Source organism: Electrona antarctica (genome assembly GCF_951216825.1).
Source record: "Electrona antarctica genome assembly, chromosome: 17".
NCBI lineage: Eukaryota > Metazoa > Chordata > Actinopteri > Myctophiformes > Myctophidae > Electrona > Electrona antarctica.
The window spans coordinates 42904813-42929574 of NC_136798.1; positions in this window are offsets into that span (position 1 = coordinate 42904813).

Below are 24762 nucleotides of genomic sequence, written 5' to 3' on the forward strand. Positions count from 1 at the left end.
CCAATATGTTATTAGTACAACCCAAACTTCAAAAGGAAATATGTTAAACCATGCCTGGAATTAATGCTGATGACACTTTGTAAAACAGAAGAAAGTTACATGGAATTATTAAACCATGGCATACAAGAGCTGTACTCCCCTCCAACTGTATACACTCGCCATTTTCAACTGTTTTTATTGTATTTTGACACTTGCTTTGGCAATTTAAACATATGTTTTCTCATGCCAATAAAGCTCCTTTGAATTGAAAAATTGAATTACAAAATCGAATTATTCAAAACTAGAACAGTGCCTGTTGGGCACCGGCCTACTCATGAATGATTTGGAAATGCATGGCACACCCAGTTATGAAATGTTTTTTAGTATGCAGAATTGTGTGTGTGTGTGTGTGTGTGTGTGTGTGTGTGTGTGTGTGTGTGTGTGTGTGTGTGTGTGTGTGTGTGTGTGTGTGTGTGAGCTTGTAGATCTGCTATTTTTCAATAGCTAAATTGTAACATGTTTAAAACACTAAAAGGGGTTCCCGCCCAAAATGGATTAACATTATAATTCCACAGTGGGACGATGAAAGCCAAACATATAATCTGTTTATGGTGATGAGGGTGGCTGAGATGCAGTGGCGTGCACAGATAGACACTAGGGGGCCCTTTTGGCAATGTGCCCTTTTGAAAAAAGAAAAAAAAAAGTATTTTTATTTTTTATGTACAGTATGTGGACCATGGTGACATTGATCAATTCTTAATAAAAAGCTTCTAATATATTATTTAGTCCCCGGAATCTATAAATCTCACACTATTTAGGCAACCGGCCGGTTCCACACGCTGCACAAGGTGCCCTTTTTTCTCCTTGAGCACCTGCCCCTCTAAATGTCTGTGCACGCCACTGCTGAGATGAGATGGAGACATGCATACGTAAAGGAAGGATAGGGGTGGGAGACACACAGATAAATACAGATGGTAGTGAGAAGTACTGACATTTTATTTGTATTTTTATTTATTTTTGAGGGGTGCTAGCGCCTCCTATAGTCAGCTATTAGTATGGAATCGGATGTTTGTCTCACAGATTCCCAGATTCCCATTGACAATGAATGGAGAACTTACGTCATATGTAGACGAGCAAATCGGCCTAGTGTCTATTTTTGCCCTATACACACATTAGATTCCCATTGACAATGAATGGACAATTCTACTTCTGTCTGCAGAGCAAATAGGCATACTGTCTATTTTACGTCATGATGATGTACAATGATAAGAATTAAGAGCGCCCCTCACACAATAGTATTTTCGTCAAGTCTCGTCCGGGAAAGCGTCCTCAATGGTGGCTATACGGCCCTGGCTGGGGTGGAGGAGGGTGAGCAGCAAACGTCTAAGCAGACAGCAGCGCAGCAGTATCATCAGTATGCAGCAGCAAGCTGCAAACAGGATGAGCAGTCATGCAAACTTCCAGTTTAAATAGCCGGCATGAAGATGGAACGAGTGTGTGATTGGATGAGACATCATGCGAATGAGTTTCCTGAGGCCTAGTTCACACGTACCAAACACCAATCAAGCAATGTTTGGTCGTTTTTTTGTTTTTTTGGGCCACCACAATGCTTTTCCAATGGGAGTCACATGGTTTGATCAAACATTTGTGTTTGATTGCTGATTGCCGATTGCTCCCCCCTCATCAAACAAAAATGTTTGGTCAAACCATGTGACTCCCATTGAAAATGAATTGGAGCAGCAATCAAACAGCAATCAGACATCACACACGGACCGAACATTTGTTGTGTAGGTGTGTACGAAGCCTGACTGAACTTGCTCTGGGCATGTCTGTGACAGGCGCTCTTGAGAGCGTGACATGAAACCAAATGGATCCGTACACGCTCTGCAAGAGTTAAATTGTTGTTAAACATGTGCATTGCTTAATTTACAAGCAGTCTACACAATTAGAGTACCGGTATGTCAAAGCAATTGTTGTTTTTGATCAATGTTTGCCTGTTATCTCTCCTAATGTTACCAACAAAGACACAGCATGCCTATTGTGGACAACATCTTTATCCAACGATAAAAGAATATTCTTTCGTTTTGGGTCTGAGAGGCTAAATGTCATCAAATGGTGGTCTGAGAAATGTTGAATAAATAGTGACAAGGGTTAAACCACTGGCCTATATTGATGGCCAGCCGAACAGCAGTATCTCATTGGTTAGATTTAACCCATTTTGGGCGGGAACCTCTTCTGGTGTTTTAAAGCATTATGTTATAATTTAGCTATTGAACAAATAGCAGATCTACAAGCTCATAGCGCGGCACCGAGTGCCGCGCTATGAACTTGTAGATCTGCTATTTCTAAAAAATCGTGAAAATGTGGCGCAAACCTTTGAGTATATTATTACAGAGTGAACATTTTAAATCAAATCTTTGCTTCTGGGGTGGTCCCTGGAACAACATATGTTTTGATGAATTGAACATGGTGGACCCTGTTGTAAAAAAAGTGTAATGCTTAATTGGGTCGTCCACTCACAGTTAACAGCCTTTGTATTGAGTTTGTGCTTGAAATGTACTGTAATTCTGCAAACTGTTAATACAATTTTCAATCAATCAATCAATCAATCAGATGGGGGGGCAGAGGCATTTTACATGATTTTTGGGGTCCTTGACATGAAATATTGAGCACCACTGATACAGAAACGGTCAGGATTTTGAAGACGTCAGGCCTAAATGGGTTAATGGGCCTATAGCGATGGCTGCCCGCTGTCCCTCCCAACAGCACTATCTCATCAGTAAGCCCCAGCGTGGCCTTTTCAGCTCTCTAATTAAAACCATTAATGGTGGTGGCAGGTCTTAATCACACTGACAGAGGGAATAACGTCCGTCGGGACTCTGCCCTTATATCTCCCACATGGAACCATCTAGTCTAGTGTGTGTGTGTGTGTGTGTGTGTGTGTGTGTGTGTGCGTGCGTGCGTGCGTGCGTGCGTGCGTGCGAGCGTGTCAGCGGTGGAAAACGAACTCACATGTTTTACATAAGTAAAAGTATCAATACTGCAATGTAGAACTATACTCCGTTACAAGTAAAAGTCCAGAATTCAAAATGTACGTGAGTAAAAGTATTGGCATCAAAATGTAGGCTACTTTTTCAACCAAGGTTGATGTTTTAGATTGTTATTAGAGAAAGTGAAACATGAGTGTTCAATTTATTTTTCATTCTCTGCTTTCTTTCGTTTGAACGATTTTAGCAATTTTTTAATGAAAACAAAAGAAATGTGAAAAACTATCTACATGAAGCTCACGATGTGTCACGACACATTGTGAACTTTCAGATATTTTTCCTTTTTTTTTCTTCTAATGGCCGAAATATATTTATAAGGGCTGATGTGGTTAGAGTGTTTTGAAATAATAATCAAAATCTAGAAAGTAACTACTGTAATAACTAAAGTTTGCATTATGATTGTAGTGGAGTAAGAGTACAATATTTTGATCAGAGATGTAGTAAAGTAAAGTAAAGATACTTTACTTAAGTACAGCACTTACGTAAATGTACTTATCGGTAGTTACAGTACTTTCTACCACTGTTCCTATTTCAGTTTGATATATGAGCATTAGCCCACAGACTTCCACCACTGGTGCAGCACGTGTTTGTGTTTTTGTACTCGGAAATTTGTTTTGTGCCAAGCACTCATCAGGATACAAAAAAACAACACATATACAACACAATACAAACAATACTCCTCTCAGAGAGGGATAACATATGACGCGGCGTCGAAAAATAAAGAAATAACTCACCGCTGAATTCAGCGAACTAAAGTTATCAAATAACTGTAGTGGAGTACAAAAAAAAAGTATGCGATATTTAGTGGAGTAGAAGTATAAATAATTGCTATACTTGGGGGACATATACCGGTACTCAAGTACTAGCACCACTGGAGTAAACATACTTTCTCCACCACTGCAGATGTGGAAGTGTGCATGAACGTAGCCTATCGCATGTGTGTGTGTGTGTGTGTGTGTGTGTGTGTGTGTGTGTGTGTGTGTGTGTGTGTGTGTGTGTGTGGGTGTGTGTGTGTGTGTGTGTGTGTGTGTGTGTGTGTGTGTGTGTTCCCTCGTGCCACGTGCATGTCGGTGTCACTGCCCGTGCACTGCTGGCACGTGTCTCCCCGAGGCGCCACTCACTCGCTCCAGGCGCTTTGCTTTTCCCTGCTGTCACAGCGAGTGACAGCTAAATGTGTGCACAGCCTTATAGTCCATTAAGATCTGGAACGCATTATGTGTCGTCGCCTTAACCACTTTAACCATTATTTTAAACTTTGCTTCTTTTTTTTTTATCGTGAAAACCTGTGCCAATCTTTGAATATATTATTATTTCACAGCGAACGCTTTTAACTCTCAAATATTTTGAGATTGAGGCGGTCAAATAGGCCTACTTGAAATTCTAGGGGTTTTTGACATGAAAATGTTTGAGCACCACTGATATAGAAACATGTGTTTTCCATAGGGGCGACTGTGGCTCAGGAGGTAGAGCAGGTCGTCCAATGATCCATGGGTCGGCGGCTCGAATCCCGGCTCCTCCTGTCCACATGTCGAAGACATTGAACCCCAAATTGCTCCCGATGTGCTGGTTGGTGCCTTGCATGGCTTCCGCCGCAATCGGTGTATAAATGTGTGTGTGAATGGGTGAATGTAATGCACTATGTAAAGCGCCTTGGATAAAGGAGCTATATAAATGCACCATTTACCATAGGATAGGATTTAAGAAGATATTTGTTATTTAATCTGGCCTCAGGTGTTAACGGGTTAAGGCTGAGCTCAGCCCAGGCGGTGGCGTAACCGACTGGGCACCCGACTGGTAATCCAGTCGCAGTGTGCCGCGGGTTCGACTCCCGAGCCCGACACGGCCTTTACTGCATGTCTTCCCCCATCTCTCTCCCGTTTCCTGTCAGCCTACTGTCTGTCCCTTCAAAAACCAATAAAAGGCGTAAGCCGCAAAAAAAAATATCTTAAAAAAAAAAAAAAAAGGCGTAAGTCGTGAAAGAATATCTTAAAAAAAAAAAAAAGGCTGAGCTCAGACCTTTACTGCATTGCTGTATGCTTGTTGGATGAATGTTGTGTAGTGTCATGGCCGCCCCAATGCATTTCCAATGGAGGTCACATGGTTTGACACAACATTTGTGTTGTGTGAGGGGGAGGGGGCAGTCGAAACACAGCTGAAAGCCATACAACAGACCATGTGACCTCCATTGGAAATGCATTGGGGCGGCCATGACACTCACAACGCTGTAAAGGTCTGAGCTCAGCCTAACACAACACTCCCTTCCTCCGTGCCATTCTCCCCCACCACCACCTCAACCACCCATATGCCACTCTGTCATTCTCTGTCAATTAAGTTCAATTTACACTGGGTCTAATGGCATGGGAAGTGCATGTTTACGTTGCCACGGCACGCGTGAAAACTGAAAGGACCACTTTAAAAAGGAACACTGTCGCTGTCACAAACACATACACATGGACGCACGTGCACTCTGACACACAGTAACTAAGGAATACATTAAAATAGCAGCCTTTTTTTCACACAATATAAATAAATACATAAATAAATCTACAATTCGTCTCTGTCGAGTGGAAACCTCACATGGCCCAAACTGTTGCTTTTCACGATCCAAATTCAAGTCGTTGACTCCCATTGTGACGATGGAATGCGGACGTGTTCATTCTATCTCAATGGGATAGTTCCAATGTTTGGAACTATAGCCCATAGCACCCCGCTTGTACAGTATTTGTTAAAAACGTCGTTCTTATGTGGATATATACGCCCACCAGTTCATTAAGTATGCCTGTGTAGCATTGCGCGGAAGCAGGGATTGAACCCGGGGCTCCCACTCGCCAGACGAACTCGCAACCTGTCGTGTCCAATAGGGTTGCGGGTTGGACTGGCGAGTGGGAGCCCCGGGTTCAATCCCCGCTTCCGCGTAATGCTACAATCTGGCGTAGTCGGCAGGACGTGGAGCGTGATATCCTCGCGTGAGGGACATCGTGGCACTTGAGGGACATCGTGGCACTTCACACCGCTGCGGTCCGTGGTGTGAAGTGAGAACCGCGAGGATGTGCTTCAAAGACTGGCCAGCCAAGACCCAGCCCCCCTGAGCCCTGCCAATCGGGCTCAGCCCTGTTGGCACGGTAGGTTGCGCGTTGGACTGGCGAGTGGGAGCCCCGGGTTCAATCCCCGCTTCTGCGTAATGCTACACCCAGCTGGTTTGCCTGTGGTGGGTGGTGATCCACCTGAACTGAAGCCGCACCCACAGCTGTTGTTCTATGGTAAAGTGGGAGGGGTTAGGGGAGGGGATGATATTGTAATCACTGTGTTTTTTTTTTCATTGGCACGTTTGACTGTCAAGGTTTCAGCCTCTAGGAAGAAACCCTAAATACAAAGGGAAGACATCATTGCACATAACCACACCAAGGGGTGTGCATTACATTCACCCATTCACACACACATTCATACGGAAACCATGCAAGGCAGTGTCTTGCTCAAGGAAAGGACACTTCGACACAAGCTCTGGGGGAGCCCGGGTTCGAGCTGGCAACCTCGCGGTTACCATACAGCCACTCTACCCCTGAGCCACCGCCGCCGCCGGCCCAAATGTCACCTCATAAACACATGAAAAACTGTAAAAAAAAATCACGGCACTCCATCTATAATGCATCTATATAACTGCAACCCTCTAGCATACCATAGAGTGCCTAGTGCGGTGCAGGAATACACCGGTGATTGACACAGCTACTGCGCGCAGAGCTTGTATTGCGTTTGACATCCTAGCCCTGTCACACCAGCTCCTACACTCTCTCTCTCGCTGCTGTGTTGGCACATTGCTTGCACTTAACAGCAGGCACACACGCACGCATGCACACACACACACACACACACACACACACACACACACACACACACACACACACACACACACACACACACACACACACACACGTGGGAGTGATTTGTCATTAGTCTTTAAACAGCCCGACTGTTCATAATCCGTGCAAAGTTTGTGTCACACGAGTGTAGCATGTTTTCCCGCACCTTGTTTCGTGTGCACGGGTGGGTGTGTGCTCTCTCTCTCTCTCTCACCCACACACCCAACACCACTGCCCTCGAGGCATCATTTTCTGCCACTCACTCACACAACCGTGTGCGACAGCACTTCACACGTCACCTCTGATGTCTCAAGTAAATGCTCCCGCCCCACTGCGACCCCACCACCACCTCCCAGGAGAATCATGTTGCCGTAAAAAAAAGCAAGTTGTGTGTACGTGTGTCTGTGCACGTGAGCGTGCATGTGCGTGTGTGTGTGTGTGTGTTTATATTAAGAAGCATATAGGGAGTAACAAGTGACAAGTCAATAGGACAACAGGGGGTCCGGTCCTCAGAGATACTTACATTTATCGCCACGTTTTTGTGTGCTAAAGGTAAATTCAAAACAAGTTGTGTGTACGTGTGTCTGTGCACGTGAGCGTGCATGTGCGTGTGTGTGTGTGTGTTTATTGCGAACGCAGTGATTGCGAACGCAGTGAGCATTTACTATGAGACCCAGCAGATCACGTCTGTGTGTGTGTGTGTGTGTGTGTCTGTGTGTCACGCTGTAACACCACCCGCCCACCACCAGAGGGCGCAGCTGTATCACACACAAAAACACACACACACACATGCACGCACACGCACGCACGCACGCACGCACGCACGCACGCACGCACGCACGCATGCACACACAAAAAACTTAACTTAAAAAAAACTTAACACCACCCGCCCACCACCAGAGGGCGCAGCTGTATCACACACAAAAACACACACACATGCACGCACACACACACACACGCACGCACGCACGCACGAACGCACGCACGCATGCACACACAAAAAACTTAACTTAAAAAAAACTTAACTTAAAAAAAACCTTAACTTAAAAAAAAAACTTAAAAAGGAAAAACGCACACACACAAAAAACTTAACTTAAAAAAAAACTTAACTTAAAAAAAAAACTTAAAAAGGAAAAACTTTAAAAGGAAAGAAAAACTTAAAAAAAACTTAACTTAAGAAAAAAACTTAAACACAAAAAAAGAGAACTTAAAAAAAACCTTACAAAATTACGTAATTTATTCTAATTGTTGTTTTTGCAATTTACGAGCTGCGTTCGCTTCCCGCGTTCGCGCGTCTTACTTGTATTAAGAAGCATATAGGGAGTAACAAGTGACAAGTCATTAAGTACTTTCTGCTGGCAGACACCTGGTTCCACCGTGGACACTTGTAAATGGCATGCATGCACGTGCACACTCTCACACGCGCACACACGCACACATGCACAAGCACGCACACGCACGCACGCACGCACGCACGCACGCACGCACTCACACTCACACACACACAAACACACACACATACATACACGCGCACACACACACACACACACACACACACACACACACACACACACACACACGCGCACACACACACACACACACACACACACACACACACACAGGCTAATTACCCTAGCCACACTAGTAAATCATCATTAGGCCACACATACAGGCATTTTCTCAGTGGAAGAAGCGCTGCCTGGAGCATTAATATGTTGAGCCCACGCACAAACTCATTTACAACAGAGAGAGCTCAGTTGATTTTAATTGCATAAAGTGAATCGGTCCACCACATAATCACTGCATGGCCACACATATTTACACTTTGTTTCATTGAATTAACCACAGCGAGGAGAAGAAGGCTGCTTTAATAGCCATGGCTTCACAGACTGTGAATGTTCTTTTCTTCTCTCAGTGTGACAACAACAACAACAACACCCATTGCTGGAAGAAGTACAAATTCTTTTTCCGTATCCCATTAAGACCACGAGGCCGATTCTAAAAAAAAAAAAAAAAAAGATAAATAAACGTATATTTCTATGTGGGTGGTGCTCAGACTTTTTCCTGTCAAGGACCCCAAAATTGTATGTATTTGGCCGCCGACCCCGTCTCATTTGTTCCGGGGACAAAGATTTCAGTTAAAGATGTACGCCTTCAAAATAAAATTTGTACACATTTTCACGATTTTTCAAAAATAGCAGATGTACAAGCTCATAGCACGGGCTTTGAGCTTGTATATATGCAATTTGTTTAATAGCCAAAGTAATGCTTTTTAGCTTTTTAGCTCTAATCTAAAATGAGTAAATGACACAGATGACAGAATGACACCGGTCTTAATCGGTTAAGGAAAGCTTACAAAGTACAAACGTATTGCCTTCATCCATACAGTGCAGTACTAAACGTCAAATTCTTCAACGTTTGTCAAACGTGGAAAATAGCAGATCAATGCCGACGTGCTGTGAGCTTGTACTTGTACAGGGGCGGCGATGGCTCAGGGGTAGAGCAGCTGGATGGTAACCGCAAGGTTGCCAGTTCGAACCCGGGCTCCCCCAGAGTTGGTGTCGAGGTGTCCTTGAGCAAGATACTGAACCCCTAATTGCTCCTGATGTGCTGGTTGGTGCCTTGCATGGTTTCCGCCGCCATCGGTGTGTGAATGGGTGAATGTAATGCACAATCTCTGTAAAGCGCCTTGGATAAAGGCGCTACATAAATGCACCATTTACCATTTACTCTGCCTGTCAGAAAGCCTGCGAGTCCCTCCATGCCCGCTCGCCTCTCACCGAAAAGGAATTACGAGACACGTCGATATCTAGCCGTCAATAGGACAACAGGGGGTCTGGTCCTCAGAGATACTTACATTTATCGGCACGTTTTTATGTGCTAAAGGTAAATTCAAAACAGGAAAAATTTGCTGTTTTTGAGGGGCGCTGTCTGACCTGAGGGGCATGTCTGACCTGGAATTCCACATATGGCCGACTCATCACGACCGAATTGGGATGACGAGAGCGTCACAACCGGGATTACTTATAAGCCACTGCGCTCTCAGCGAGAGAGCAGATTCCCACTGCGATCCTCGCGAAGCTCTCTATATTATCGCCGTACTTTCAGGACTTTTTCATTAGCGACCTCCCCACATGTTGCAGAAAGGACATATCTCCTCACCTGACTCACTGTCAGCAAATGGAAAGCTCTGCAACCAGCCGGGAACAAGCAGACATTGGACTCACCGGAGAAAAGCCATTCCATTGTAAAACGTGTGACAAGGCTTTCAGTGGTGGCGAACGCAGTGAGCACTCACGGCAGGGCTCCACCGGACGCGTTGCGTCTCCGTTGCGTGCGTCAAAAAACGCACCGGTTCAATTTTAATGCACGCGTTAATGTCACGCAACGCGGGCAGTGGAGCCACCCTTCATTGATTAAAAAGGGAACATTCCCTGACGGTGACGGGACGCCCGGTGGAGCCCCGGTGTAAGAATATAGAATATAGAAGATGGCCTAAACTGTGTCTGTCTGTCTGTCTGTCTGTCTGTCTGTCTGTCTGTCTGTCTGTGTGTGTGTGTCACGCTGTAACACCACCGGCCCACCACCAGAGGGCACAGCTCTATCACACACACACACACCAAAAAATGTACTTAAAAAAAACGTACAAAAAACTTAAAAAAAAAAAAAACACCCACGCACACACACTAAAAAAAAGCTTAAAAATGTACGTAGTTTATTCTAATTATTGCAATTTACGAGCTCCGTTCGCTTCCCGTGTTCGCGCATCTTACTTGTATAAGCAAGCTAACGAGACATACAGCGTAGCCACACTGGATAAAAACCTTTCCACTGTAAACTGTGTGACAAGAGTTTCAGTATCTCAGGTAATCTTAAAGGGACCCTTTTTGCAAAAGAATATATGTTAATAACGTTTAGAAGAATTAGAACACTTTCCTGGTGGTCTTTGTGTGTAATATGTGGTTTTAGATATTTTAGATTTCACCAGTGAGCCCAGTGTCTCTGATGTCATGGACACTGGGCCCACTTACTTCCTGGACTACATGTTGTCTCAGTAAGACAGCTCTCCCCCTATCTACAAGGAGGAGCAGTGCACCAAAGCATTATGGGAATTGTAGTCTAGGAAGTAAGTGAGCCCAGTAAGTGAGCCCAGTGTCCATGACATATCAGAGACACTGGACTCACTGCTGAAATCTAAAATTGACCCCCAGGAAAGTGTTCTAAATCTTCTAAACGTCATTAACATATATCTTTTTGCAAAAAGGGTGAAGTGTCCCTTTAAGCAACACCAACGGACCCATACTGGAGAAAAACCTTTCCACTGCCAACAGTGTGAGAAGAGTTTCAGTGCATTAATTGGCCTGCAAATACACCAACAGAGCCACACTGGAGAAAAAAACGTTTGGCTGCCAACGTTGCGGATAGAGCTTCAGTGTGTCGTGTAACCTGAAGGCGCATCAGCACGTCCACACTGGAGAAAAAAACCTTTCTACTGCCAACACTGCGACAAGAGCTTCGGTGGGATTTCTCATCTGAAGACACACCAGCGTACCCACACCGGAGAAAGACCTTACCACTGCCAAGAGTTTCAGCGAGATGGGCGGCTTGATGAAACACCAACGGACCATGCACGCCCTTCGTCTACAAGTGGTGCGGGAGGAGTTTCAGCGGATTGAGTTACCTGAAGATACACCAACGGACCCACACTGGAGAAACCCACACTGGAGCCTTTCATTGCGTAAAGTAACCTGAAGAAGCATCAGCACGTCCACACAGGAGAAATACCTTACCGCTGTAAAGAGTGTGACAAGAGCTTCAGTGATTTAAGTGATGTAAGGAGACACCGGCATCGTCACACTGGAGAAAGACCTTACCGCTGTAAACACTGCAACAAGAGTTTCAATCATTCAAGTCATCTAAACAGACACCAGCATATTCACACAGGAGGAACGCTAACGGCTGCTTTAATCAGTCACACCTGTCTGCTGACTGAGTCAACCAAATTAGACTCAGAGCTAGGTATGACTATGCACCCCCTGCGCATCGAGCGAATCGATGCACATGCAACTGTCTTCTCTCCACTGCAACAGTTTCTTCTGTAGCTGTAGTTTCTCTCCACCCATGCAGTGCCACAGCATCGCTATCACTGTTTGTGTTTCTGTATATCTTATAGTAAATGAAGAACTGCTTTATACCCCAAAACCTTGGCTCTCGTTTGGCCAGCAATTGATTCATATTACTACAGTCTTAGCCTCAAACCTCAATTTATCTTTTTGTTAAATACATAATAGTACATATACAAAACACACCCGTGTGAAGTGAGGGGCGCATCATGTCAATGGGAATTTAATGTTTGTGTAGGACAAACACAACCATAGAACAGCTTTCTGCTTCTACAGGCCGACGGCTTGGAATTCAATCCCATTATATCGTAGACAGGCAGCCTCCGATCGTGCTTTTAGTTGAGGTTTTGTTATTATTGATGTACTCTAGTACTAGAACTTTGGGCTGCATTCATGTCATGAAAGGTGCTATATTATTAGTGTGGTTAGACTATAGTTATTGTCACACTTTCTTCTTCTGGAGTAACCTACCTAACTTCCGTTGTGATTGGCCGAGCTTTAAATAATGTTTGTAGTAATTGGCTGTTGTTGGTTACGTAACCAATCTGTTTTACAATCGTTTATAAAGACATAAATTCCCTTGCAGGGGCAGAAGACCAAACTATTCAAGCGTTATACGGGGGGGGGCTATGTAAGCGACTGCGGCAACCACACTTTTCTAGTTATTACTTGCGCAAGCAGAGCGCGCAAGTAATAGTTTTCGTCCATGTCGCCGTTTGATGCGTATGCGCCGTGCCAGCGTATGACGTAATGACTACTCGTGCTTGATATGGCGGTGGTGTTGGATTAGGGGCATTACCTTTAATCCTCCCGACACTAAAACATATCGTCATTACGTCACCATCGAAAACCAATCACACCCTGGCATTGGGTCCTTTAATCTTTATTACGTCATCATTGAGAGCTAGTTATACCAGTTATACCCTGACGTCATATGCTGCTACGATACATACGCATCAAACGGGGCAAAGTAACCACAGTATACCGCTAATCAACTTACAAATTACATATACATACGGTATACATAGAGGCATTTCCTTTCCACCTTTCACCTTTCCTTTAATCCAGCCGACACTGATCGACATATACGTCACCATCGAAAGCCGATTAATCCACATCTTTATTACGTCATCATTGAGAGCTAGTTATACCTGACGTCATATGCTGCTACGATACATACGCATCAAACGGGGCATACGCAAAGTAACCACAGTATACCGCTAATCAACTTACAAATTACATATACATATACATAGAGGCATTTCCTTTAATCCACCCGACACTGATCGACATATACGTCACCATCGAAAGCCGTCTCTCACCATACTTAACAATACTACTTTTTTACCTCCAAAAACTAGGTAGGCCTATGTAGCAAATAGCTAAACCTAATAATTCAATATTTCAATTATTACATGGCTAACTAACATAAATTAATACATTGACCCAAAACACAACAAAAAAAGTATTCCATAAGTTTGCGCTGGCTGCGTCTGCAGCTGCAGGGCTGAAGCACTGTCGGAAAACAAGGAAGTGAGTTGATCAAATAGAATCCATTTTCGGGTCCTGCTTCGTCTATTTCTCGCTCAAATGTTTTCAAAAACATTTTTAAGAGCAATGTTTAGCTGTAAATGACATTGTGTGTCACTAGTGTGTGTGTGTTTACATGACTGTCATGTTGGAAACAGCAGTAAATCAAGCGGGGCGCAGCCGGTGCTCAGAGGGTTTGATTAGGCAGCGGTCATTATCGACACATAATTCACCGCTGAATTAAGCGATTGACCAATCAGAATCAAGCATTCAACCAAGCCATGTAATAAATAAAAATAATTGCCCTCGGTCACGCCCAAATACACATCCTACACAGCAACGTACAACAGATACACAAACAGGCAATAGTTTGCCTGCAAAAGTTAACAATTTACAATATAATAAAAATAAACAATATTGTTCATTTCAGGAAAAAGGAGATCACAATTTTACCATCTTTTTGAATCCTTCTTTTGTACTGACTTGAATAATATAACCTGGCAATGGAATTACATTCCACCTTACCACAGCTAACAGTTGTCTTGTTTGATATTCATGATGATGAGCAAAATATCCTTTTTATATAATATATTTAGAGACTGTGTGACATTTATATTTCTGATGAAATGAAATATTTTAGCATTAGTTAGTTAGTATTAGTTATTTCTTATTAAGGTACCAGATGTACATACTGTACACACAACATGTACAATAAAGAAACCTTGAAGTCCGCTGGGCTGACTCATTGCCTCTACATCGGCGTTGCTCTTTGCTCTTGGACTTCTTTTGCACCGGTGCTCGCCCGCTCGCTCGCTTCCTTCCTGTCCCGTCCTCACCTTCCCTCCTCGCCCTGGTTCTGTCACGATCCGTGACATGTGTTATGTTTTCTAGTGTTCCTTGTACTTAGTTTTAGTTGGTGTTTTACTTGTTGTGCTCTTGTGATTTTTGAAGTATTGTGTGTTCTTGGTGTCTTAGTTCCAGTTGGAGTTTCCTTTGCACTTGTGTACTATTATTTTGTAGTACGTTTTGTCTCTTGGTTTCCTCTGTTGCTTTTGTTGCCTGTGGTGTCTCACCTTGATTAGCCTAGTGTTTCCACCTTGTCCTGTTAGTTCCCCAGCCTATCCCAGTGTTGATTATTGTCTCCACCAGGCCAAAGGCATGGGGAGAGAGTATGTTTTGCACTCCGTCCGTGTGTGTGTCCGTCCGTCCGTGTGTGTGTCCGTCCTTCCGTCCGTCCGTTACCAGCTAATCTCCGGCACCGTTAACCCGGTCGATGCCAAACTTTGCACACACACTCCCTGGATGCCAACGATGAACCTCTGCCCCACATTTTCCAGAACGGCCTGTTATAGCGCCACCATGAGGCAGCTTTTCACATTTGTTACCTAAAACTGCACCGATCTGCGTGAAACGTTGCATGCACACTCCCTAGAGGCCAAGGACAAACCTTTGACCTGCATTTTCCGCATCTGCCTTTTATAGCGCCACCAGGAGGCCGACTTTTGTAAAACACATTTTGTTATATTACTCCTCCAGATTCTGTCCAAAAATCTCACAAATCGTTACACAGTATCTCTATGGTCATGTGCTCAAGTCGGATCTGTCCGATATATCATATTCCATCATAATTGGCTATAATTGGCTTTCACAGTTTGCAAGATTGCCCCGTTTTGAACAAAAGCCTCAAATCATGAACGCAGCATGCAATTTACGTGAAATCTTTCACACATTTTCTTACTAGGCTGAGGAATATATCCCACCCTTTTCACATTGGCCTGTTATAGCGCCACCAACAGCTTGATTTGTGTTCCTCAACAAAATGAAGAAAACTGTTGCAAAAAACAAACATGTTTATATTACTCCTAAACATTTTGTCAAACATCTCACACAGTCCTATCCTCCTGGTGGAGACCTGTGCCCAGAAGGGCACTTTTTCTAGTTAGTTATGTTCACCTGTGCCCTGTTTTCCCTGTGTATTTACTCCCCTGTTTTTTCAGTTCTTTGTCAGATCATTGTTTGTATGTCACTATTGTTATGCTCCTAGTACTTTGACTCCCAGTGTTCCAGTGTTCCTCCTTGTGTTCTCCTCGTGTTATGGATTTTGGTGAATAAACCGCCGGCAATTTTGACTGCTCTGCCTCTCTGCCTTTGTCCTGCGTTTGGGTCCTAACCCTCTTCACATCGTGACAGGTTCTTTCAGTCTGCAGTGAGGGTACCTACGTGTTGACTTGTTTCCCCTTCGTGTCTGAACAATCAAACGTTGCCCCCCGGGCCCCCCCACTGTCTGGCTCACTCACTCTGCGGCTGTTCTTGTGTTCAGTAGTTTCGCCCCCAGGCTATGGAATGACCTCCCGGAGCACCTGATATCTGTGGCCTCAGTGGACCTTTTTAAAAAACATTTAAAAGACCCACCTTTTTAGACAGGCCTTTGTAACACAGTGCTGTAATTGATCTCTTGATTATTATTATTTATTTTTTACCAGTGCCGTTTGTTCTGTTTTCTCTTTCTTTGCTTTATTTTTCATTATTCTTATTTTTATTATTAATATTACTATTGTTACTATTGTTTTGCTTTTATCGTTGTGAAGCACTTTGTGACTGATGTCTGTGAAATGTGCTCTATAAATAAAATGTACTTACTTACTATTACTGTGCTCTTATCGTTGCTGTTAGCTGGAATACTGCATGTCCAGAAATGTTACCTTTCAGTATATGGAAACCAGTGGTGCAAAAAGTACGCAAAACTGACAAAAAGAGCTTGCAGATCTGCTATTATAAAAAGGCCAAAACGTAGGGCTGAAATGGTTCATGTATATTTTGTAATGACGATAATCACAGTTTACAAAGAAACTAGAACTGTAAAGTTTTCGAATGAATGCTGTGGAATAAAAGTATAACATTTGCCTCTGAGATATAGTGGAGTAGGAGTAACAGTACTGCAAATTGGAAATACTCAACAAATTAAAAAACAAATACCTCAAAATTGTACAATAATTGTAGGCGTGTCCAGAGACTGTTGCGCAGATTTAGAATCTGGCGTAGTCGGCAGGACGTGGAGCGTGATATCCTCGCGTGAGGGACATGAGAGACATCGTGTGCGGCGGTCCGCGGTGTGAAGTGAAGACTGGGGGGGGGGGGGGGGGGGGTGATTGTAGCCCCCCAGCCAAGACCCAGCCCGCAGCAGCACTGCCAATCGGGCTCAGCCCGGTTGGCACGGTGGGTTGCGAGTTGGTCTGGCGAGTGGGAGCCCCGGGTTCAACCCCAGCGAGTTCTTTGTCAGGCATGCCCAAATATGGAGTCTATGTAGACGTCAGAATGATGTCAGCACAGGCTAGCTCCATACAGTACATGGACACTGTCCAGAGCCCGGGCAGAGGCCTTTTTTGGGGGGCGGTTCTAGACAACCGTGGGTCCGACTGACTCGACACCGACCCTGTGGTGGGGTGGAACGCGTGAAGTCGGTGGGGTGAACGGTTCTCGAGTTATGTGGATGCATTTATAGTTAGATATAGTTATATCAATACATCTTGTGAGATTCCTCCCCCCCTCCCATCATCCTTGTACAATTGTATTTCACAAGCACCCTCTGTCTCTCTAACGCTGGCCCACTTTTATTGTCATCCCAGTCATACCAGTCACTCGAAAACTCATACTGTCGAGCTTGCTCAGGGGACTTAATTTAACCTTGACCATCAGGTCAATGACATGACCTTCGACACAATCTAAATTAATAAAATGAAGACGAATCACGTCATAAGTGACACGATATAAATTGAAAGGTGGATCATAGGTTAGCTATCTAGTGTAAAAACGAGAAAAAAAACACTAAAAACACTTGAAAACATGTGACTAATATTAATTAATTAATATAAATCCAACATTCTTCCACCACTGGATCCCTGCAGTCTCTGTCTCTCGTCACTGTCTGTGTTGTTGCAGTCTCTCTCGGACAGACTGTTATTCAAAGGAATAGAGGGTGCTGTTTTACCTTTGTTTTGCCAATGGGTTCACAGATTGGTGCTGTTGTATTATCTCCTCTCCCCGTCCTTAATTTCCAGGGTGGGTAATGAGGGAACCTGTTGTTCGCTCGCTGTGTGTGGGTGTATCTGTGTGTATGTGTGTGTGCGCGTGCGTGCGTGTGTGTGTGCACACAGCCCCGGGGGGCTGAATTAAGCACCGCTCCACCTTGGCATGGTAAACTCAATTAGTAACTGCAGCGCGGAGGGATATGAGACGATTCCAGCGCCGCATTTTAACGAGGGGGGTGGGGGGGGGGTGGAGGTCATGAATATTAAAATGAACCCACACGAATCCCCCCCAGCGTCCCCCATTCATTCTGGACATGTCGCAATAGGCAAACAGTCGGCCAAAAAAAAGCAAACAATCGACGGACATTTGGCAAAGAATGTGGACAAATATGGCCAAAATAGCAGATTTACAATATGTAGATCGCCCGGTTTCACTATTTGATTTACACCGATGTACAGTATAGAGCGTCGCAGTCCCGCCCCCTTTCAGAACAACGAGGGCACCAGAAAATAATTTCCCATTCATTTTCCCCATAGACGTTTCAATAAGTATTTATTTAAAGACCCGTAAGCCTCGGCCAGAGCCAAATCATGACAATAAAGAAAAAAAATTGGGCCGGACAAATAATTAGAAAGAAGTAAAACTCAAACTCTTCTTTCTAATTATTGGTTAGGCCCAAAACAATTTAATGTTTATCATGAAAAGGAGACGGGGTCTCCAGGGAATGTGGTTGAGAGTGGCGCAAGGTATGGGGGTGTGTCCCGGTCAGAGGACACGGAAATAATCCAGACTTTACCAGATGACGGTATTTATTACAGCTGTGGTCTGAATCATACAACATAATTGCATCTCACTAAATATGTAAAACAATAAATAATTCACATTGATAGGGCAAACAAACATAATACACATGTGTTAGGCTACTGTAGAACAAGTACTTTGCTGGTAGGCTAATACACACAAACAAATCGAATAAACTACACATGCGGTTTAAACAAAGAAAAAACATCGAACAAACTGCAGTGTCTAGTCTAGAAAACATACCTTTGTGCATCTACACGCAGCAAATAATAGAAGACCATAGCACAAGCCACATGGCAGAATTGGTATGAGAGCAGGACAAACTTCAGGCAGTCAGGATAAACTGGCAGCAATGACTAGAGAAATCAGTATAGCTGGTATTTAATTATAGACAAATTAGGAGCACCTGTGATCAGAGTGAGTAGCAATGAAAATGAACCAATCAGAATCGGGAGGCAATAAACCATTATTAGTTAAAGTCAGTGTGACCTGGCAATACACACAATTAGGTCAGGGCAGTGTGGCCTTTCTAACAGTCATGATTTGTCATGATCCCAGTTGGCTTTGTCCAATTAAGGCTCATCCCCCTCCTAGGGCGAGATTGGACGAGATAAGGGTTTATAATGTTTAGTAAGGATTTTGACCGGCTTTCCATCCACTGGTCCCCGGCTAGCGCTTATCCAAAAAAATATTTGTATTGGAACTGAGCTCAGATTGAGGTGATCATACAAAACATCCATGTTTTTGGAGGTCAATAAAAAAATCATCGCGACCTCGCGGGACCGTTCCAGGCAGATTAAATTATGAAAACGAAAGTATGGGCCCTGTGCCCCGGACATGATTCCATGTTCCCGGAAGTGCGGTGGTGTCACTTCAAATAGGAGCCGTACGACGGGACCGCCATGGCCCGTCTAAAACAATCTTTGCTTAGAATTGGACGGAATGATTTAGATCAAGAGTTATTCACGTTTTAAGATTTTCGGTCTCATCCACTAAAATGGGGGGGGAACATTTTGGGACGAAATTACATCGAATGTTGCCCAACAGGCGTTCCCAGCCTGTGGAGAGATGTGATCGGTTTTGATATAATTAAATCTCTGTCCTTTTATTAATCTCCGTCCTGAGCGCCTGGCGTTACTATTTGATAGGACGGAGAACTCAGTTTATGCCGCTCAGGGTTAATGGGAAATTCTCTGGGTGCCGTGTCATTGATTGATTGATTGATTGATTGATTGATTGAAAATTGTATTAACAGTTTGCAGAATTACAGTACATTTCAAGCACAAACTCAATAATGTTAACTGTGAGTGGACGACCCAATTAAGCATTACACTTGTTTACAACAGGGTCCACCATGTTCAATTCATCAAAGTTATTAGTCATATAATAACTATTAGTCATTAGTCAGAAGGTTCATTGTTCCGAAATTACTATCCCTATCTCTAACCCTAACCTAAACATAACCGCAAGCACGGGAGCAGTGCGTGTTCGCCAACCTTAATGCATGTTCGGACTAACGGGACTTCTGATCTATGGGCCGTTCCCATTCTCTGTGCCCTCAAAGGGGGCAGGACTGCGACGCTCTATACATACATGACATCTCTCCTCTTCACACTTCACACCTCCCCCTTTGTCATGCCTGATTTGCAGTACCATTCTGAGGTTATTTGTACTTTACTTGAGTATTGCCAATTGCCAATACTTATACTTCTACTCCACTACATCTCTTTATTTGAAAACATTGGTTAATTACTAGTTACTTTGATTATTATTACAAAACATACATTAACTGCTTCAGCCCTATACATTTATTTTTCAAAAGATTTCTATACATTTGAAAAAGATGAAATGGAACATTCTGCATACAGAGTACGTTCTACTTTTGTTACTTTAAGTACATTTTGATGCCAGTACTTTTATACTTTTACTCAAGTGCATTTTGAATTCCAGACTTTTATTGTAACAGAGTAGTTTTACATTGCAGTATTGATACTTTTACTTAAGTAAAACATTTTACCACTGCTGATTTGCCTAGTGTGAAAAGAGGCCAATTCACACCTGGCACCATTTCACATTTGGCAAGTCTCCATGCACTTTGTCCGTTAAAGATGCTACGAACACACAGATAAATGTGAACAAAAGCAAGCCTTCTTTGCCATATACATGTAACCATTTAATGACTTTTTGTCTCCACCAGGCCGAAGGCATGGGGAGAGAGTATGTTTTGCACTCCGTCCGTGTTCCAGTACGGCCTGTTAGCGCCACCAGGAGGACGACTTTTGAAAAACACATTTTTGGATTCTGTCCAAAAATCTCGCAAATCGTTACACAATATCTCTATAGTCATGTGTTCAAGACGGATCTGTCCGATATTTCATATTCCATCCTAATTGGCTAACATTGGCTTTCAAAGTTTGCAGGATTGTCCCGTTTTGAACAAAAAGCCTCAAATCATGAACGCAGTGTGCATGCCGTGCAATTTACGTGAAATCTTTCACAGACTTTCCTACTAGGCTGAGGAATATATCCCACCCTTTTCAAATTGGCCTGTTATAGCGCCACCAACAAGTGGATTTTTGCAAAACCCATTTTTGGAACAACATGCATCAAATCATTAACGCAGCGTGCAATTTACTTGAAATCTTTCACAGACTTTCCTACTAGGCTGAGGAATATATACTGTACCACCTTTTTCACATTGGCCTGTTATAGCACCACCAACAGGTGGATTTTTGCAAAACACATTTTTGTAACAAAATGCCTCAAATCATTCAATTGCCATCCAAGGCGTAAGAAGAAATGGCATCCTTTTCACATTGGCCTATTATAGCACCACCAGGAGGCCACAACCTGACCTGCCCTGGTGGAGACCTGTGCCCCGAGGGGCACTTTTTGTAGTTTTCCTTGTTTCTACAGTTTCACAATTGCCGACCTGTTGACCGCTAACCTCCAGGCCTTAGTCACAATTTACTGATATTTCACTGAAGCCAGTGTTGATCTTGACCCGTGCTCGCTCGCTCGCGTCCGTCCCTTCTCAACTCGTCCTCGTTCTTTCAGTCTGCAGTGAGAGTATACCTACCAGTGTTGCTTTTGACAGCAAATTTTGATTTTAGTTTTCGTCATAGGCTCTGGAATAGTTTTCATTAGGTGTAAAAATGTATTTTGGCCGGCCTTGATGCCGTTGTAATGACTTATTTACCCTTGCTGAAAATAGCCAATCTACAAGCTCACAACGCGTCAAGCGGGGCACAGGTCTCCACCAGGGCAGGTCAGGTTGTGGCCTCCTGGTGGCGCTATAATAGGCCAATGTGAAAAGGATGCCACGCCTTGGATGGCAATTGAATGATTTGAGGTATTTTGTTACAAAAATGCGTGTTAAGTGAGCTTCTCTGAAACTTTGGAATGTCACACCTGTCGAGAGACGGAGAGAGAGAGAGAGAGAGAGAGAGAGAGTAAGAGAGAGAGAGAATAGAATAGAATAGAATAGAATAGATATGTATTGTCATTGTAACAGGTACAGGTACAAGTACAACAAAATTACGATGTGCTGGGGAGTGCACCGAGCCGCTGCGACTACTCCCCTCCTTGCATCTCAGAACAGGGAAAGAAGAAGAGGGAGGGGGATAGGGGAGGGAGGGTGGCGACTGGGGGGGGGGGGGGGGGGGCATGTAAAAAAAAAAAAACCCCACTGCATTTCAAGTCATCCCAGCAGTTGGCAGGCATGGCGTGAAAACAGGAAAAATAGGAGATAGCCCGAGAGAGAGAGAGAGAGAGAGAGAGAGAGAGAGAGAGAGACCTCCATCTAGGCAGGGCTGCATGCGCGTATCCTCCCGGGTCTATATCTCTAATCAGCAGGAACAGCATTTGACCCATTCGTATAGCTGATTGATTAAAGTGCTGTTTGTAGTGGCAATCAGACAACAGACCGGACATAACCACCTACCCACAGAGGCACAGCAATCAGAGAATGAGAAAATTAAAACGTTCAGACCTGAAACACATCGTTTTATGCTTTAGCGCTGTACGACTCTACGAGCTTGTAGTTTTGCTATTTTTGAGTGATGCAACCACTCCAAGGAACAGCAATGTCCGTGACGTTCAACTATGTGTGTGACTATGTTTGTTTGTGTGTGACGTTAATGAGCACCAGTACCAATGAGTACCAAAAGTGGCGCTGTTGTGCCAGAAACAGAGAGAGAGAGATAGTGCTGCACTGTTGCCTGCTAATGAGAGAGAGAGAGGGGGGGGGGATTTTCACCACTCAGTTCACTCAGTTGATTTTTTTCTGTTTTATCGTGCAAATCTTTGAATTATATATTCTTTCACAGTGAACGTTTTTAACTCAAATATTTGCTACTGCGGGGGGGGGGGGGGGGGGGGGGGTCTCTGGAACATAATATTCTGAGATGCGGGTTGGCGGCCAATTTCGTATAATTTTGGGGGTCCTTGACATGGAAGAGTTTGAGAACCGCACTGACACAGAAACATAGGTTTTTCAGGAACACTGCCAGGATTTAGAAGACATTTGTATAGAAGCATGGGTCCCTCGGGTCTAAATGGGTTAAACGGGTTCAATTGAGCGTTCCGTGGGTCCATCTTTGCCGCTGTTTACGCAGCTTGATGGGAAACACAACAGGGTGCGAACCACGGGAGGCAAATACATTCATTATACATACCTATCTGCCAAACAAAGGCTGTGACTGTGGAGGAGCGCATAACGGTTGTATGTTCTTTCAGCCGGAAAATGCATTTTTGTAAACGTGATCCATCCGTTCTTTAGGCCAGGGGTGCTCAACCCGTGTGTCGCGACCCCCGGGGGTCGCCAAATTATTTTGGGCCCAAATTATTATTATTTTTTGCAACTGAATGGCTGGAACACAAATTAAGAGTTGACATAGTAAATAGGCTATAGTGCATGCATGCATAAACTTTCCTTAATGATTATATCTGGTTTCAGTATTTATTTATGATGTATTTTCTCTATTATTAAGGTTATTTTAGGGGGGCGGGTCGCGGTACATGGCCAAAGCATTTCCGGGAGTCCCCAGCCAAAAACGTTGATAACCCCTGAGAACGACTGTGGCTCAAGAGGTAGAGCAGGTCGCCCAATGATCCATGGGTCGGCGGTTCGAATCCCGGCTCCTCCTGGCTACATGTCGAAGTGTCCTTGGGCAAGACACTGAACCCCAAATTGCTCCCGATGTGCTGGTTGGTACCTTGCATGGCTTCCACCGCAATCGGTGTATGAATGTGTGTGTGAATGGGTGAATGTAATGCACAATCTATGTAAAGCGCCTTGGATAAAGGCGCTATATAAATGCACCATTTACCATTTTAGAACAGATTCTACAAAATGTCTTCTAAATCATGACATGAGTTTTCTGAAAAACCTGTTTCTGTATCAGTGGTGCTCAACCTTTTTCATGTCAAGGTCCCCCGGACTTTTCCGTATTTGGCCGCCGACCCCCATGCAAATCTGTAGTTCCAGGGACCCCCGCAGCAGCAAAGATTTGAGCTAAAAACGTTGAACGCTCTGAAAGAATATATATTCAAAGATTTGCGTCACATTTTCACACAAAAAAAAGGAAAATTTATTTAGCTATTTTTCAATAGCTAAAGTGTAACATAATCCTTAAAACACAAGAACCAAAGACTCAATCATGGTAAAAGAAGCAGAGATTTCTCTAAATCTTATATCATGGAGGCGGATGCCAGGCCAAATGTTCATTTCCGTTTGTGTATCCATCTCCTAGCCACCTCGTATCATTCAGTGGTGGAAAGTAACTAAGTACATTAATACTTAAGTATAATTTTGAGGTATTTGTACTTTACTTTCCAATTTCCAATACTTAGGCCTACTTCTACTCCACTACATCTCGGATCCACATATTGTACTTTTACTCCACTGCATTTATTTGAAAACTTCTACAAGCTCACAATGCGTCGCGATGCGACACATTGTGAGCTTGTAGATCGGCTATTTTCAAACAATTTGTTTTAATTTTTTACATTAGAAATGGGATTGAGTAGGCTACTTTTCTTACTTTAAGTACATTTTGATGTCAATACTTTTTGTACATTTTGAGTACTTCTATATTGCATTTGCAGTATTGGTACTTTTACTTAACAAATTAACTGCTCCTGGCGGAACGTTCCGTCATAAGGAATCCAACTAGCAACTGCTTCTGGCGTAATGTTCCGTCTGATAAGCTTTATTATTGATATCAAACCGGATCGCTGATTTATTTCTTTTTATTATCTTTTTGGCTTGGCCTTTCCTTCTGTAGCGACCCTAGACCGGATTGCGCAACTGCGCTGCCGTCCACCTCCCATTATACAGGCTGACTAAAAAGCCGAATAACTCGAAATCTACAGAGCTCTCCATGGTTTGGATAA